This window comes from Mizuhopecten yessoensis, unplaced genomic scaffold (assembly GCF_002113885.1).
Source record: "Mizuhopecten yessoensis strain PY_sf001 unplaced genomic scaffold, ASM211388v2 scaffold5547, whole genome shotgun sequence".
In the NCBI taxonomy this organism is placed as follows: Eukaryota; Metazoa; Mollusca; class Bivalvia; order Pectinida; family Pectinidae; genus Mizuhopecten; species Mizuhopecten yessoensis.
The window spans coordinates 2,066,429-2,086,331 of NW_018406103.1; the positions used below are offsets into that span (position 1 = coordinate 2,066,429).

General features: G+C 38.7%; 1 non-coding gene across 1 annotated transcript; it reads right to left on the reverse strand.

Annotated features, from left to right (window-relative positions):
- Positions 1-18,061: 18,061 nt before the first annotated feature.
- On the reverse strand, positions 18,062-18,134 carry Trnak-cuu. The gene has a single exon. It is a non-coding gene; the product is annotated as a tRNA-Lys (tRNA).
- Positions 18,135-19,903: the final 1,769 nt, after the last annotated feature.

Below are 19,903 nucleotides of genomic sequence, written 5' to 3' on the forward strand. Positions count from 1 at the left end.
ATGTGACCGGGAGGAATGCTGTGTTTATACTATAGTTCCTCTTCACCTGTTGTCAGTATAATGTGAGCGGGAGGAATGCTGTGTTTTACTATAGTTCCTCTTCCCCTGTTGGCAGTATAATGTGACCGGGAGGAATGCTGTGTTTATACTATGGTTCCTCTTCACCTGTTGTCAGTATAATGTGACCGTGAGGAATGCTGTGTTTTACTATAGTTCCTCTTTACCTGTTGTCAGTATAATGTGACGGGGAGGAATGCTGTGTTTTTACTATAGTTCCTCTTCACATGTTGTCAGTATAATGTGACCGGGAGGACTGCTGTTTTTTTACTACAGTTCCTGTTCACCTGTTGTCAGTATAATGTGACCGTGAGGAATGCTGTGTTTTACTATAGTTCCTCTTTACCTGTTGTCAGTATAAAGTGACCGGGAGGAATGCTGTGTTTTACTATAGTTCCTCTTCCCCTGTTGGCAGTATAATGTGACCGGGAGGAATGCTGTGTTTTTACTATAGTTCCTCTTCACCTGTTGTCAGTATAATGTGACCGGGCGGAATGCTGTGTTGGATGCTTAAGGCATGGCATTTCAGTAAGATAACACTATAAAGTCGGCATCAGATCCGCGCCATCACAAGGAAGCAAATTCACCAACGCATTCTTCCTCACACACAATCACACATGCACGCATTCATAAAACACATGGAGGCACATTCTTTTACGAACATAGTTGTTGATAGGACGTTTTACCTTGTAAAANCCCCCCCCATGAAACTTCACATGAGCATCGGTTGGCATCTGTAGATGTGCACAATGCATTTCATTTTCCGATCGTTCGACAAACATGGCGGCCGTGATCGATTGAAACATGTTTGGGTGTACGCCAAGGTGATGCCAATAGTCCCCATCTTTGTGACACTTTTGCTCCAACTTGATATGATGTAAGTGCAAATGCTTTCCAATACACCATTTGCGACTACAGAGGTAGTTTGGGGGACGTACACAACAATCAGAACTTGTTATTTTGAGTTTTTAGATAACAAAAATAACATGTTTGAGGAGCCAAATTAATGTGTACACACTCAATCAAACTTTAAACATTCTTTTAATTTTTAACATTACAAGAGATAATATCAATTCATTAACGCTGATGAAACATCTCCAATTCACGATACATGACAAAGTCGAAAAAATTCTTCTATCAGTCTGAATATTTTGTTTTATATATATTTTACAAGCGCTAGGAGATTTATAATAACTTTATGATAACCACATACAAAATGTATAAGTGAATCACAGATAGTTTCATAAAGGAGTGCTGATGATGATCTTTGCGATTGCGTCATCTGCGTGTGTCTGTCAGTGATTTTCAGCATCTTATACTTACTACGCCAATATGGGCTTCCGTACATGAAAGAAATGGATGTAATAATGTTTCAGGTTTTGCCACCCATGTGCTTACATTTATAAATAGAAAGAGCCGCGGACGTATATAAAAGAGACGCACAAACGTGGTAGGTTATTCGAGCTATGAGCTGATATTTCGTACGTGCAATAAATAGTATAAAAGGATTTAACGACATTTATTTTTCAATTTCATATCGGTATGAACATTGAAAAATGTCGTTCATTTCACATATCTACGTTCTTATTATATAGTTATTATTGACCTGAATATAGATATTCCCTTTTATATTTGATATTGAAGTATCTGAGTCGTCAGCGCAATCACCAGACTGTTTGATTCTTACGGTTCTCTCGTGTTAATCGAGGCGGAAGGTGAAGCTTCAAAATGACGATGATCGAATTTCATTCATAGTTTTATGAACGCAATTCTTCCTGGTAATGCATAGAAGAACCTGCAGTGGAAATGTAAATATCGTGTTTTGTCAGTTGCGGAATTCCGTACATAAAATGTAAGTTTTGTTAGGCGTGTGTTTCCATACAAAACAGAAAACAGTTTTGCTATCTACGGGTTTCCGTACATGGACAGGACAAGCACACAAACGACCAGATGTACCGATATAGACCACAGCAGACCTCGCGCTGACCCCGACTTGGACACAGAGGTCGGAGTGAATGGACGCTGTTCCTACTCAAGATATAGACATAAACACCCACATAATGACATTGCGTGCATTTCGCACAACAAAACTGATTTCCGATACGTGATTTACGACAACACGTAAATTTAGGACTTTGGCACGGGGAATCCATTCTAAGCGTACAGGCCTCATCTACTCGTGTGTTCGTCATATTTCACATAATATTCTCGATAACTTGGCATGCACTTTGGGAAAATTGTTTTTTTTTTTTTTTTAAATTTTTAATTATATCTCCCCCTTAACCTCTATAACCGTTCAGTTTATTTTTTTATTACCTTGAACTTCACGGTTCAAACAAGAATAAACAACACACACGCGCCAATTAGCATAGTGTAGAGAGATAGTCCTCGTTAATAATTTGTACATTTATAATTTGTTTTCTTATTGGTAAGTTCGACAAATTTTGCTTATTTTGATAACTCTTTCTGATAGCATCTTAATCTCTCCTTTCCCATGATATGATATTTTACCTGGGCGTTTTATATAAATAAATATTCACATCAACATATATGCACACGTGTATTCGTTACGTGTATTTTGGACAATATATTCTTCTAAATAGTTCCTCAACCCCACTTTCGGTCCGTCAAGTCATGAAGGGAAAGAGGAAGACAATTTAATACCATGACCAATGAATATCATACTTTCAAAATTAATATTTGAGTATTAACATCATAGCTCTCTGTGTATTGTATTTTCACCAGAGAGGTTCCAATTTGTCGGCATTTTTTCTGGCTTTGTTTGTCCATTTACAGTAGTAGTATTGAGTAAAATCGAATTAATGAATCAATTAAAAATATTCCTTAAAAATAATATTTCCGCCCAGGGATTCGAGTAATGAATCTAGATATTATAAAGTAACTTATCCACTTCGCTTCATGTTATTCTATTTTTATGCTAAAACGTTCCGGTTGCATCTACTGAGGGTTTCTAATTGAGCAACATATTTGTAACTCCTTGAAAAAGGCCTGCAACATATACATGCTATTAAATTCGTATGAGCATAAAGGAAACAATATAATTTTAACAAGGAAAATAACTCACCATAACTTGTACACAATAGAAAAGTAACGAGGCATTTTTACCTTTTTTTTTTTTTTTTTTTTTTTACAAAAGCCGAAGTTTTCTCTTGTTCTATTTTTAAACTATTTGTTCATACCTTGATGAACCCCGTATCTACATCAACATCTATCAAATCCATTTAAAGGTCTCCAGATGTCAAAAGTTGAGAGAGTTATTAAAAAGGACAACAGACATTTGATGTATCATCATAAATTTCCGTAACCTCAACTAGACTACCATATAATTATATGGGTATATGTTCGTATCACTAGTACTATCGTTCGTCATGGCGATTTCCGCGGGTCGGAGGGGCAGGGATTCGCGCCACTGTATGTGTGGCTAACATTAGCAGTAGTGTCAAACAGAGATGTCTGTAATCGTCGATCCTGGTAATTATTGATATAAACCCACTAATAAATCACATCTGACATCGGTTTTAAACAAATTAGCGCATGTTAATTTTATTAAATTGTTCACGGAGAAGTGTAAAATCTTCGTTCATTTAGTAATGCAAGCTGACAAATCAGAAGCCGTTAACATCAGATCGTTAACATGTGCTGTTGCCTTGCCAGATTTAACGATTGTTCGTTTGGAATATTTTTAGATCCATGTGCAAATTTTATTGATAAAACCGCTTGTGATGACTAAGAATCAATATGGACACACGATCGTACACGCATTCAAGTGGATCATTGTGATAGTACTAGTACTGCTACAGGTAGAGATATTTAATGGACGTTGGACTGACCTTGATTGAGAAGTTGTGAATAATTATTTAATCAAAGCAGACATTTCCCCGTGGCGGGCCCCGACGAGCATATTATGGTGGCGACCGGCTAAACTTTTAACCCCGGCCACGGTGTAAATGCCCTCCCCTGACCGCCGGAACTACTAAACTCTACCCTCACAGCACATGTGCATTGCGTAACTAAATAGGTCTATACGAGTAACTCTATAATTTGATCAATTTGAATTTCACATTTCCATACGTCTATTTGGTTGCAACATGCGGTTGCCTGGTAGTGTGACCTTCGCGAGCAGACGTACGCTAGGTCTCGCCCATTGTGGTCCACGCATGACCACTGTGTAATGCAGAAAAGCATGGCGTCTGAACTGGCGGGCTTTCACAAGACAGAGTGACGATGCATATTTGATGCAAAATCGGCCAAGATGGCGGTGTACATTTGATGAACATACAATGAACTATTTGGTAAACTCCACGAAACTCCAAATATATTGAACGGATGTTTGTCATAGTTAGATCATTTTGGACATGCAAGCATCCAAAACATTAAAAGCATTTGCTACAATTTAATATTGCAATTTGAATGTGTACTACTATATATATACACATGGGGCAAGGCAGTAATTCCGGCAGTGTAGACGATATGAGGTTGTCAAATTTTCAGAGCAATCCGATCCTTTATAGAGACACAAAAACAGATAACAATAAAATAGGATATAACTAATAATTAAAACCAATAAGCCCCTCGGACAGCGTGTGCCAAAGGCAGAATTTACAATGACCGAACCGTTGACCAATGATACTGTGTGTGCGCGTGCGTGCGAACATATATGTACATTGTATACATATACGTATGTTCTGCAATGTACGTATGTATGAAAGGAATAAAACAAAGTTTATTATAAAATATGTTTGGGATAATGATAATAATAATATATGTTTGGAAAGATTTACTTAATGTTCAATCTATCGGTATGAAAATTCAGTTTTTGCTTTTGCAAAATATAATCTCACATTTTCATTAGCTAAAATACACATACCGTATAAAATGTATATGCAAACACATGTTAAAACATACAAAGGAACTCATATGATTCACACAATACACATGTATGGTACACATATGAATACACAGTATAATTACACAAAAAAGGTATTTACGAAAAATGCACCTGAAATTTACACATAAAACACATACAAAGTTAAGATATAATGGATATAATTATGAAATATGTAAAATGGGTCTAACATTACAGCTGCAGAAACTGTATGTTTCACTTATTTAAAATTACCCATTCTTTATTTTACCTTAATTAATAAAGGTCTGAACAGATTTTCGGACTTGAGTAAGACTAATATGTACATATATGTGTGTATTGGTAGTGGGGGCGGACGGGACGAGTGATCAATCAATTTAGACACTTGTGGGGAATGTAGCGACATCACGTGATTGCAAAATGCGTAGTTTATACGTTCCCCACCTCTATGAATGTCCAAAAGGAGTTAACCCATTCACCCCTTAAGTCGCAGTTGAACCTTACCAAATCGTAGAATAGGCAAGTCCACTTTAAATATGTAGGGTTGAATGAGGTTAAACCGCAGTTGTGTTTGTCTTTGTTTGTTTTTGAGAGCAGAAGATGTTTTATTTTTAAAAAACTAAGAGAGCCATTTTATGAATCACAATTTGGTAGACAAGGAACTTTTACCATAATCTCGCGTTGAAAATTTAAAATTTATTTTGAATTGAATTGAATTTGGGAAATACGATAAAACACTTTTATATTACACACTTCTTTTCATCAGAATTGGAGCACAATGGTTTAGAAAAACACCAGTTAGATTACGGCCAGATATGGTATGACGTCAAAACCCCAAACCTCGTACGTCGAATAATCGGCCAAGTTGTAATGAGTGATGTACATTTCGGAAGGTATCGGGCTCATTCGTATCAACTCGGCCGATGCCGCGCCTTGTATTGGCAATCGGGAACCGTCGTCACTTTCGGTAAACGACCGAAGGGTACCAGAATCAGCCGAAGTGAGCCGAGTGATACGGTTTGATAACAAAAGACAGATTAGAAACAGAAAAAAATACAGATGGGAAACGAACAAATGAGATTGGATAAATAGAACTTAGACGGATGGCAGACGAGCTAAATGAGACATTACTCATTAAAGCTTGTTTCTATGGTTTTGGGGGTGGTGGACATGTGTGTGTGTACATTGTACATACATTCATAATTGTGTGTATGAGTGTATTTGTCGTTCAGTGGTCAGTTTGTTTTACGCCAAGTATGTGTAGTCATATTGATTCGCTGTGGTCATAACGACCACCAGCTTATAATTAATGGTCCGCAGTGAATAGGTCAGCGATGAACCTTTGACCATTTCAGCTTCGGGCATTGATCGCAACCAATTAAACCCGCAGTCATGTTAAGTAGAGATATCTAACTAGATATAAATTAATGAAATGATTATTTTTGCCTTTTACGGAGAGTATTTTCCTTTTTCGGAAAGTCTTTTATATAACGTTGAAAACACGAAGAAGTATTATAATAAAACTTCCCTTTTCGTGTATGCTAACAATGCCCTATATATTAGGCTTTCGCTGACCACCCAGATCAGCGGACTACTTGGACAGCATTGTTAGGTTAATAAAAACAAACCAAATGAAGCGTGTCAATGGTTACAACAGGAAAGTAAGCCGATTACATATCTAGTAATTATCTGCATTTTCGTATAACAATGAAAATATTTTAAAACCTTAAAATAACGCCTTTCACATGCAAAAATGTCCCCCTTTCCTCTCAGATTATAATGGGTCAGACTCCGAATGTTTTCACATGTGTGTAACACGTAACACTTAAGTAACGCTTGTGGTCAATGCATGATATTATGACGTAATATCATCGACTGGTGACCTTCACATTGACCTAGTAAGGTCAGTCGACAGGATTGCGCAGGCGCATATTTCAGACATAGATGCGATTTGATTTATCAGCCGGTGGTGATAGTCACATGCCGACATATAAACTATTATTAAGAAAATACACGAGCATATCCGAACTCAAATAGAATGACACCTCCCCAACTTCTCAGCTTTTCGGCGTTTTAACGGGTATGAACCGAGTAACAAACCAAGTGGTCCCGAGGGCTACTTGCTCTTTTCATCAATGATTAATGTATGTGTAAGTCCATGGTCAATTGGTCACAATTTTCTCAACCGACTTCGAGCAGACACATTTTGTTTTCTCTCCGATTAAGAAAAGTCTATTTTCATTTGGAAACACCTTCAGGTGTACATTAGACAAATGCATATTTTAGTTTTGATAATAGGAGTTTTTCTTGACTCCTTGTAAAGATAGTTATCAATCAATCTACCATGAAGTATTTTTTTTGTAATTTGTGCCAATGCCTTGTTACTTACTCGTATTTTTGGAACTTGTGCCAATGCCTTGTTACTTGTGCCTGATGTCTGTTTATTGGTGCCAAATGCCTTTTAATTTGTGCTTATGCTGTGTCATATGCTTTGTAAATATGCCTGTTGCCTTGTAAAGTTTGTTAATTGTGTCTAATGTGCCTTGTAGAGAGTGCTAATTCCTTTTTACTTGTACCTAATGTGTCTTGTAGAGAGTGTTCAGTCCTTGTTACTTGTACCTAATGTGTCTTGTACAGAGTGCTAATTCCTTGTTACTTGTGCCTAATGTGCCCTGTAGAGAGTGCTTATTCCATGGTACTTGTACCTAATGTGCCCTGTGGAGAGTACTAATTCTTTGTTACTTGTACCTAATGTACCTTGTAGAGAGTGCTAACTCCTTGTTACTTGTAACTTATGTGCCCTGTAGAGAGTGCTAATTCCTTGTTACTTGTACCTAATGTGCCTTGTAGAGAGTGTTTACTCCTTGTTACTTGTACCTAATGCGCCTTGTAGAGAGTGCTAATTCCTTGTTACTTGTACCTAATGTACCTTGTAGAGAGTGCTCACTCCTTGTTACTTGTACCTAATGTACCTTGTAGAGAGTGCTAACTCCTTGTTACTTGTACCTAATGCGCCTTGTAGAGAGTGCAAATTCCTTGTTACTTGTACCTAATGTACCTTGTAGATAGTGCTCACTCCTTGTGACTTGTACCTAATGTACCTTGTAGAGAGTGCTAATTCCTTGTTACTTGTGCCTAATATGCCCTGTATAGAGTGCTCACTCCTTGCTACTTGTACCTAATGTACCTTGTAGAGAGTGTTTAGGCCTTGTTACTTGTACCACATGCCTTGTTCATTGTGTCACATATACCCTGTAACTTGTGCCAGACGCCTTGTAAATGTGGCTTATACCTTGTTACTAGTGTCAGACGCCTTGTATCTGTGGCTTATACCTTGTTACGTGTGCCTCATGCCTTGTTCATTGTGTCACAAGTACCTTGCAGCTTGTGTCAGACGCCTTGTTAATTTGGCTTATACCACGCCTTGTAAATGTGGCTTATACCTTGTATCTTGTGTCAGACGCCTTGTTAATTTGGCTTATACCACGCCTTGTAAATGTGGCTTATACCTTGTTACTAGTGTCAGACGCCTTGTAACTGTCGCTTATACCTTGTTACTAGTGTCAGACGCCTTGTAACTGCGGCTTATACCCTGTAACTTGTGCCAGACGCCTTGTTAATTTGGCTTATACCACGCCTTGTAAATGTGGCTTATACCTTGTTACTTGTGTCAGACACCTTGTAACTGTGGCTTATAACTTGTGTCCGACGCCTTGTAACTGTCGCTTATACCTTGTTACTTGTGTCAGACACCTTGTAACTGTGGCTTATATCTTGTTACTTGTGTCAGACGCCTTGTAACTTTGTAGAGAGTACGAATTCCTTGTTACTTGTAACTTATGTGCCCTGTAGAGAGTGCAAATTCCATGTTACTTGTACATTATGCGTCTTGTAGAGAGGGTTAAGTACTTGTTACTTGTACCACATGCCTTGTTCATTGCGTCACATATACCTTGTAACTAGAGAGTGCTCACTACTTGTGACTTGTACCTAATGTGCCCTGTAGAGAGTGCTAAATCCTTGTTACTTGTACTTGATGTACCTTGGAGAGAGTGTTTAGTCCTTGTAACTTGTACCTGATGTACCTTGTGGAGAGTGCTTACTCCTTGCTACTTGTAGCGAATGAACCTTGTAGAGAGTGAGTGCTTACTCCTTGTTATTTGTACATAAGGTACCCTGTAGAGAGTGCAAATTCCATGTGACTTGTACCTAATGTTCCTTATAGAGAGTGCTTACTCATTCCTTGTTACTTGTGTCAGACACCTTGTAACTGTGGCTTATATCTTGTTACTTGTGTCAGACACCTTGTAACTGTGGCTTATATCTTGTTACTTGTGTCAGACACCTTGTAACTGTGGCTTATAACTTGTGTCCGACGCCTTGTAACTGTCGCTTATACCTTGTTACTAGTGTCAGACGCCTTGTAGCTGTGGCTTATACCTTGTTACTTGTGTCAGACACCTTGTAACTGTGGCTTATATCTTGTTACTTGTGTCAGACACCTTGTAACTGTGGCTTATATCTTGTTACCTGTGTCAGACGCCTTGTAACTGTGGCTTATAACTTGTGTCCGACGCCTTGTAACTGTCGCTTATACCTTGTTACGTGTGCCTCATGCCTTGTTCATTGCGTCACATATACCCTGTAACTTGTGCCAGACGCCTTGTAAATGTGGCTTATACCTTGTTACTTGTGTCAGACACCTTGTAACTGTGGCTTATATCTTGTTACTTGTGTCAGACACCTTGTAACTGTGGCTTATACCTTGTATCTTGTGCCACATGCATTGTTCATTGTGTCACATATACCCTGTAACTTGTGCCAGACGCCTTGTAAATGTGGCTTATACCTTGTTACTAGTGTCAGACGCCTTGTAACTGTGGCTTATACCTTGTTACCTGTGTCAGACGCCTTGTAACTGTGGCTTATAACTTGTGTCCGACGCCTTGTAACTGTCGCTTATACCTTGTTACCTGTGTCAGACGCCTTGTAAATGTGGCTTATACCTTGTTACGTGTGCCTCATGCCTTGTTCATTGCGTCACATATACCCTGTAACTTGTGCCAGACGCCTTGTAAATGTGGCTAATACCTTGTATCTTGTGCCACATGCATTGTTCATTGTGTCACATATACCCTGTAACTTGTGCCAGACGCCTTGTTAATTTGGCTTATACCCTGTAACTTGTGCCAGACGCCTTGTAAATGTGGATTCGCATTGTTATGTGTACCACATGCCTTGTCCATTGCGTCACATATACCTTGTTACTTGTGTCAGACACCTTGTAACTGTGGCTTATAACTTGTGTCCGACGCCTTGTAACTGTCGCTTATACCTTGTTACGTGTGCCTCATGCCTTGTTCATTGCGTCACATATACCCTGTAACTTGTGCCAGACGCCTTGTAAATGTGGGTACCTAATGTACCTTTTAGAGAGTGCTAATTACTTGATACTTGTGCCTAATGTGCCTTGTTGAGAGTGATAAGTTCTTGTTACTTGTACTTGATGTACCTTGGAGAGAGTGCTAACTCGTCTAATGTGCCTTGTAAAGAGTGCTAATTACTTGTTATTTGAGACTAATGCGTCTTGTAGAGAGTGTTTAGTCCTTGTAACTTGTACCTAATGCGCCTTTTAGAGAGTGCAAATTCCATGTTACTTGTACATTATGCGTCTTGTAGAGAGTGTTAAGTACTTGTTACTTGTGCCACATGCTTTGTTCATTTTGTCACATATACCTTGTAACTAGAGAGTGCTCACTACTTGCGACTTGTACCTAATGTTCCTTGTAGAGCGTGCTTACTCATTGTTTCTTGTACCTAATGCGCCTTTTAGAGAGTGCTCACTCCTTGTTTCTTGTACCTACTCCGCCTTGTAGAGAGTGATTACTCATTGTTACTTTTACCTAATGCACCTTTTAGAGAGTGCAAATTCCTTGTTACTTGCACCTAATGTACCTTGGAGAGAGTGCTAACTCCGTGTTACTTGTACCTAATATACCCTGTAGAGGGTGATAACTCCTTGTTACTTGTACTTAATGTGCCTTGTGGAGAGTACTAACTCATTGTTACTTGTGCCTATTATGCCCTGTATAGAGTGCTTACGCCTTGCTACTTGTACCTAATGTCCCTTGTAGAGAGTGCAAATTCCATGTTACTTGTACATTATGCGTCTTGTAGAGAGTGCTGACTCCTGGTTACTTGTACCTAAGGTACCTTGTAGAGAGCGCTAACTCCTTGTTACTTGTACCTAATATACCCTGTAGAGAGTGCTAACTCCTTGTTACTTGTACCTAATGTACCTTGTAGAGAGTGTTTAGTCCTTGTAACTTGTACCTAATGTACCTTATAGAGAGTGCGTTCTCCTTGTTACTTGTACCTCATGCACTTTGTAGAGAGTGCTAACTCCTTGTTACTTGTACCTAATGTACCTTGTAGAGAGTGTTTAGTCCTTGTAACTTGTACCTCATGTACCTTGTGGAGAGTGCTTACTCCTTGTTACTTGTACCTAAGGTACCTTGTAGAGAGTGCTAACTCCTTGTTACTTGTACCTAATGCGCCTTGTAGAGAGTGCTAATTCCTTGTTACTTGTGCCTAATGTGCATTGTAGAGAGTGTTAAGCACTTGTTACTTGTACTTAATGTGCCTTGTGGAGAGTACTTACTCATTGTTACTTGTACCTAATGTGCCTTGTGGAGAGTACTAACTCATTGTTACTTGTGTGTGCCTAATGCTCTTTGTAGAGAGTACTAATTCCTTGTTACTTGTACCTTATGCGCCGTGTAGAGAGTGCTAATTCCTTGTTACTTGTGCCTAATGCGTCTTGTAGAGAGTGCTAATTCCATGTTACTTGTACATTATGCGTCTTGTAGAGAGTGCTAATTACTTGTTAGTTTAATGTACCTTGTAAAGAGTGCTAATTACTTGTTATTTGTGCCTAATGCGCCTTGTAGAGAGTGCTAATTACTTGTTACTTGTGCATAATGCGCCTTGTATAGAGTGTTTACTCCTTATTACTTGTACATAATGTGCCTTGTAGAGAGTACTTACTAATTGTTACTTGTGTGTGCCTAATGCACCTTCTATAGAGTGCTAATTGCTTGTTACTTGCACTTAATATATTACTTATGTGAATTACATTGTAACAGATGCCAAATGCCCTATTACTTGCGACTCTTGTTTTTGTTTACTTGTGTCTTTTGCCTCGCTACATTCGTGATATGTCTTGTAACTGTGGCTTATACCTTGTTACTTGTGCCACATGCCTTGTTCATTGTGTCACATATACCTTGTAACTTGTGTCAGACGCCTTGTAACTGTGGCTTATACCTTGTTACTTGTGTCAGACGCCTTGTAACTGTGATTAATACCTTGTAACGTGTGCCACATGCCTTGTTCATTGTGTCACATATACCCTGTAACTTGTGTCAGACGCCTTGTAACTGTGGCTTATACCTTGTTACTTGAGTTAGACGCCTTGTAAATGTGGTTAATACCTTGTAACGTGTGCCACATGCCTTGTTCATTGCGTCACATATACTAACTTGTGTCAGACGCCTTGTAACTGTGGCTTATACCTTGTAACTTGTGCCACATGCCTTGTTCATTGTGTCACATATACCCTGTAACTTGTGTCAGACGCCTTGTACCTGTGGCTTATACCTTGTTACTTGAGTTAGACGCCTTGTAAATGTGGTTCATACCTTGTAACGTGTGCCACATGCCTTGTTCATTGTGTCACATATACATTGTAGCTTGTGTCAGACGCCTTGTAACTGTGGCTTATTCCTTGTAACTTGTGCCACATGCTTTGTTGATTTTGTCACATATACCTTGTAACTTGTGTCAGACGCCTTGTAAATGTGGCTTATACCTTGTTACGTGTGCCACAGCCACATGCCCTGCTCATTGCGTCACATATACCTTGTAACTTGTGTCAGACGCCTTGTGTCAGACGCCTTGTAACTGTGATTAATACCTTGTAACGCGTGCCACATGCCTTGTTCATTGTGTCACATATACATTGTAGCTTGTGTCATACGCCTTGTAACTGTGGCTTATACCTTGTTACTTGTGTCAGACGCTTTGTAAATGTGGTTAATACCTTGTAACGTGTGCCACATGCCCTGCTCATTGCGTCACATATACCTTGTAACTTGTGTCAGAAGCCTTGTAACTATGGCTTATACCTTGTAACTTGTGCCACATGCTTTGTTCATTTTGTCACATATACCTTGTAACTTGTGTCAGACGCCTTGTAACTGCGGCTTATACCCTGTAACTTGTGTCAGACGCCTTGTAACTGTGGCTTATACCTTGTAACTTGTGTCAGACGCCTTGTAAATGTGGCGTATGTCAGATGCCTTGTAACTGTGGCTTATACCTTGTTACTTGTGCCACATGCCTTGTTCATTGCGTCACATATACCTTGTAACTTGTGTCAGACGCCTTGTAGCTGTGGCTTATACCTTGTGTTCATTTTGTCACATATACCTTGTAACTTGTGTCAGACGCCTTGTAGGTGTGGCTTATACCTTGTATCTTGTGCCACATGCCTTGTTCATTGTGTCACATGTACCTTGCAGCTTGTGTCAGACGCCTTGTTACTTTGGCTTATACCTTGTATCTTGTGCCACATGCCTTGTTCATTGTGTCACATGTACCTTGCAGCTTGTGTCAGACGCCTTGTTAATTTCTCATTGCGTCACATATACCCTGTAACTTGTGTCAGACGCCTTGTAACTGTGGCTTATACCTTGTAACTTGTGTCAGACCTTATACCTTGTATCTTGTGCCACATGCATTGTTCATTGTGTCACATGTACCTTGCAGCTTGTGTCAGACGCCTTGTTAATTTGGCTTATACCTTGTATCTTGTGCCACATGCCTTGTTCATTGCGTCACATATACCCTGTAACTTGTGTCAGACGCCTTGTAAATGTGGCTTATACCTTGTATCTTGTGTCAGACGCCTTGTAAATGTGGCTTATACCTTGTTACTTGTACCACATGCCTTGTTCATTGCGTCACTGTGGCTTATACCTTGTTACTTGTGTCAGACGCCTTGTAAATGTGGCTTCTACCTTGTAACTTGTGTCAGACGCCTTGTAAATGTGATTAATACCTTGTAACGTGTGCCACATGCCTTGTTCATTGCGTCACATATACCTTGTAACTTGTGTCAGATGCCTTGTAACTGTGGCTTATACCTTGTTACCTGTGTCAGACGCCTTGTAACTGTGGCTTATATCTTGTTACTTGTGTCAGACGCCTTGTAAATTTGGTTTATAACTTGTAACGTGTGCCACATGCCTTGCTCATTGCGTCACATATAACCTGTAACTTGTGTCAGACGCCTTGTAAATTTGGCTTATACCTTGTTACTTGTGTCTGACGCCTTGTAGCTGTGGCTTATACCTTGTATCTTGTGGCACATGCATTGTTCATTGTTTCACATATACCTTGTAGCTTGTGTCAGACGCCTTGTAAATGTGGCTTCTACCTTGTTACTTGTGTCAGACGCCTTGTAAATGTGGTTTATACCTTGTAACGTGTGCCACATGCCTTGTTCATTGCGTCACATATACCCTGTAACTCGTGTCAGACGCCTTGTAACTGTGGCTTATATCTTGTTACTTGTGTCAGACGCTTTGTAACGGTGGCTTATACCTTGTTACTTGTGTCAGATGCCTTGTAACTGTGGCTTATACCTTGTTACTAGTGTCAGACGCCTTGTAAATGTGGCTTATACCTTGTTACTTGTACCACATGCCTTGTTCATTGCGTCACATATACCCTGTAACTTGTGTCAGACGCCTTGTAAATTTGGCTTATACCTTGTTACTTGTGTCAGACGCCTTGTAGCTGTGGCTTATACCTTGTATCTTGTGGCACATGCATTGTTCATTGTTTCACATATACCTTGTAGCTTGTGTCAGACGCCTTGTAAATGTGGCTTATACCTTGTAACTTGTGTCAGACGCCTTGTAAATGTGGCTTGTACCTTGTTACTTGTGCCACATGCCTTGTTCATTGCGTCACATATACCTTGTAACTTGTGTCAGATGCCTTGTAACTGTGGCTTATACCTTGTATCTTGTGCCACATGCATTGTTCATTGTGTCACATATACCTTGCAGCTTGTGTCAGACGCCTTGTTAATTTGGCTTATACCCTGTAACTTGTGTCAGACGTCTTTTAAATGTGGCGAATACCTTGTTACTTGTACCACATGCCTTGTTCATTGCGTCACATATACCCTGTAACTTGTGCCAGACGCCTTGTAAATGTTGCGTATACCTTGTTACTAGTGTCAGACGCCTTGTAGCTGTGGCTTATACCTTGTATCTTGTGGCACATGCATTGTTCATTGTGTCACATATACCTTGTAGCTTGTGTCAGACGCCTTGTAACTGTGGCTTATACCTTGTATCTTGTGGCACATGCATTGTTCATTGTGTCACATATACCTTGTAGCTTGTGTCAGACGCCTTGTAACTGTGGCTTATATCTTGTTACTTGTGTCAGACGCCTTGTAAATGTGGCTTATACCTTGTTGCGTGTGCCACATGCCTTGTTCATTGCATCACATATACCTTGTAACTTGTGTCAGACGCCTTGTAACTGTGGCTTATACCTTGTAACTTGTGTCAGACGCCTTGTAAATGTGGCGTATACCTTGTTACTTGTACCACATGCCTTGTTCATTGCGTCACATATACCCTGTAACTTGTGCCAGACGCCTTGTTAATTTGGCTTATACCCTGTAACTTGTGTCAGACGCCTTGTAAATGTGGCGTATACCTTGTAACTTGTACCACATGCCTTGTTCATTGCGTCACATATACTCTGTAACTTGTGTCAGACGCCTTGTAAATGTGGCGTATACCTTGTTACTTGTACCACAAGCCTTGTTCATTGCGTCACATATACCCTGTAACTTGTGTCAGACGCCTTGTAAATGTGGATTCGCATTGTTATGTGTACCACATGCCTTGTTACTTATTTTGTATGCCTGGTTATTGTGGCTTTTGCATTGTTATGCGTGCCGCAATACCGTGAGGGATAGAGGTGATGCTACAATGATAACGTGAAATATATATAAGTGATGCCACAATTATATTTTTATACAAACTTTATTGATTTTACAAAAAAAAACACCCAAAAAACGCTAAAAAGCATTCAACTTATTTTTATCACTTTTGTTAGCGCGGATTAATATGTTTAGATGTCCCTGTGTGGTAGGAAACACGAATACCCTGAGAAATCCCACGAGGTCGTGCAGATGACCCACTACCTTTTTATTAGGGTATGTAGAACCCCAGCCATTTTGGTAAAAGGCGAGTACATTTTCCATTTCGCCAACAACCTACCCTAACCTAAGGCATTATCACATGAAGAGCAGAGAAAAACTGCCGAGAACAGAAATTTGAGCAATCCTACATAAACCAATATAAACTTTCCATACAAATCAAATGGCATAGCTAACCAAAAAGTTGTGTTCGGTCGGAAGGGTTATTTCCCTTAACACTTAAGAATCCCTGATATGAAAAGTATGAAATTCCAACACTGCACGGGTTCAAATTAGCCAAGAATATCTAAAAACCAGCAATACATTAACTAAAAATTACAAAAGAAAAATGAATGAGAGAATACCCAGATGTCAACAAAACAGTTATTCGAACACAAAATCGGAAAAAGTCTTTGAAAAAGGACGATTTATAGGAGACCAATAAAAGAGAGCAATGACAATAAGACCGAGGGTACCGGAATGGTAAACTTCTCCCCTTGTTTCGATATCAACCGCCATGTAAATAAAGGTCAGAACCCAGCTGTCAATCTGTGGTATAGGAATATGCCGAGTGTAAGCGCGTTCAGATGTCAGTGGCTATATATACAGTGTATTTGTGATGTCTTGAAGATATGTCGGTATGACAAAGTGATGCAAAATATTTCATATGGTCGACTTTCCGATCGTAAACTTTCCCTTTCTAAACAGTAGCATCCCTGCATTCCATACTTTCAACTTCATGCTTTATTTGATTCGGCATTCAAAGGATTGGTCGAATATCATGATTTCCCTGATAAATGTCAACTGCTGACGGACAACCTTACAAAACAGGGTTTCCAGAGTTTGATGGATACCATCATGCTTTTGGATGGTCGGGTGGCGCAGTGGAAAGCGCACTTGCCTTTCACCAAGGCGGCCGGAGTTCGATTCCCAGATCGGACGTGAAAAGGTTTAGGGTCACCTGCCCGACTACGTGGGTTTTACCAGTGACGCAATCAAGAATCAAGGACATTTTTTGGCTTGGCTCAAACCAGTAACTCAATCAAGATGGATATTGTTAGGTTTGGCTCAATACCAAAGACTCAGTAAAGATGGATATGTTTAGGCTTTACTCCATACCAATGACTCATTAAGATGGAAATTTTATGATTGGCTCAATACCAGTGACTCAATCAAGATGGATATTGTTGGGTTTGGCTCAATGCCAAAGACTCAGTGAAGATGGTTATCTTTAGGCTTGGCTCAATACCAGTGACTCAATCAAGATGGATATTTTATGATTGGCTCAATACCAAAATCTCAATCAAGATGAATATTTGAAATGCTTGGCTCAAAATGAATATTTTCAGTCTTAGCTCAATTATTTAGGCTTAGCTAAATACCAGTGACGCAATCATAACGGATATCTTTAGGCTTGGTTCAATACAAGTGACTTGATCAAGAAGGATATTCTTTTGCTTAGCCCATTACCAAAAGGCGTATTTCAACTGACTCTATCAAAAATGATATTTTTACAAGCAGTGTAAGGGGAATAACTCTTAAATAAATTAATGCACCGTAATGATAATAATATAATTTTATATTTCCTCTGACATAATAGATATTCTTTTTACGGAAAAAAAATGTAATCCTGTACTTTTTAATATGACACCTCATAGGAATGATAAAATAGAGCGACTAAATGATTAGATCATGAATTTTGCGGTGTAAAGTTAATATTTTTCATGTCATTTATAAGATGTGTGTTATTATACGTACTAATCATGTTTAATATTGCATACACAATTAGATTGAGGAGGAACTAAAAATTACCAGTTATGAGAAAAAACATACGCCCAACGTGGGGCTCGAACCCACGACCCCGAGATTAAGAGTCTCGTGCTCTACCGACTGAGCTAGCCGGGCTGTTACTGTCAAACATTAGGATAAATATCATTATGCAAATATGTAGCTATATCTCTCTTTTATAAATATATTTATTTGCTCGACTTATATCAATCAGACATATTAAACATGACCTCGAAAAGGAAATTTTTATATGATACAATATATACGGAAGTTGTATATACAAGTATGACTACAACTTCCGTTTCCCGCCAATTTTTCAGACCTTTGTTACAATTTCCCGCTTTATTTGATTAGTATGTCAAAAATAGATATTTTTGATACTACATGACGAAATAGATTATATACGTTCGAGAGTAATATTGTTTTAACTATAATTGCCAGAATTCGAAGCAAAATCAATATGTTTCACACTGGGGGGTCATTATATATATAGGACCATTTGAGGTGTATTCGTGTTATAAAAGCGTATTTATGAAGCATAACTATATAGCACTACTGGAAAATGTTTGAAGTACCTTTAGAGGGACAATTTAACGGTGTAATGTTTTAATGATAATCTTGTAACAACATTTCTAACGATAACATAGTGTGATATTCCTTATGAACAATTCATGTCGAGAAATTGGCAAGAGACAATGTTTTCTTAGCGTTTTTAATCTGTTAAGAAGAAATCCTTAACTGAACAACCATATGTCGGTGAATTTCTAGCTAACAAACATGTCTTTCCAGCCCAAGAGAATAGGTAAGTTATTCTTTGGAATAGCAATACAGCCATTTATTCTGAATCAATAGCATCTTCCAACGAGTAATTTGTTTTTTGTATTCCTATTGAAATAGTTTTTTGTGCCGTTTGAAATTCTCCCTGCAGTACTCTCGCAGTGTATGTTTTCAAGTCCAACTGTGAACAGACACATCTCGTTATATCTATATATCATGATATTTATTATTCTTGCTTGCGATGTATTGTGTAAATTTAAAGCGACAGCTTAGAACTGTACATGATATTGCGCTATTTCGGTTGTAGCTTTTTTTAGCATCGGCTTTCCCACATGATAAAACTGATCACACTGGGCGCGCTGGCTTCAGGTCATGACATTATCAACTACGTAAATTTTCGTTAGGAGATATATATGTTCAGTATCTACTCGATTTTAGGGTGTCATTTGACTAAATAGCCTCTTTAATTTAATACGTTGCAAATTGTCTGTTATCTAAACCAACTATCGTACTTGTATTAATGTTGTGCATCAGTCTGTGTGTATTTCAGTTATATATATAAATATTAGGTAAACTGCACTGCCACAGACTACATGTAACTCTGTATTATTATCTCGTGTAGTAATGTTGGTGTAGCAAGTATTAATAATGATGATGTTTTTAACATACACGTGCAGCATAACGCATTTGTTAAATTGCAAGTTAAAAAGGACACAAATTATATCAAATAAAGAACGTCCTCCTAGTCCTTATGTGCAAACAAAATTACAGTTCCTACTTACGTAAAAACAGGTTTGATTGATAATCAAGAAAACCTTCATCAACATAAAACTATCCAATTTTTTGAAAGAAGAAATAATAGCTTTTACGAGCACTCATTGAATATAAAGATACGGACCTGCCTCGTTTGTATTAGATTTCGAAACTTCTCAAGAATCCATATAAACAACGTCTTATCGTCGGTCCTGTTAATTGCTCAACCAACCCATCATCCAAACCTCTAATTACTATTCCTTGTACTATTAAAGTCGTATTGTGACGATCTTGCAGACGTTGAATCTATTGACTTTGGAATTTAGATAATTCGAAAGATCTTTTGATCAGTCTTA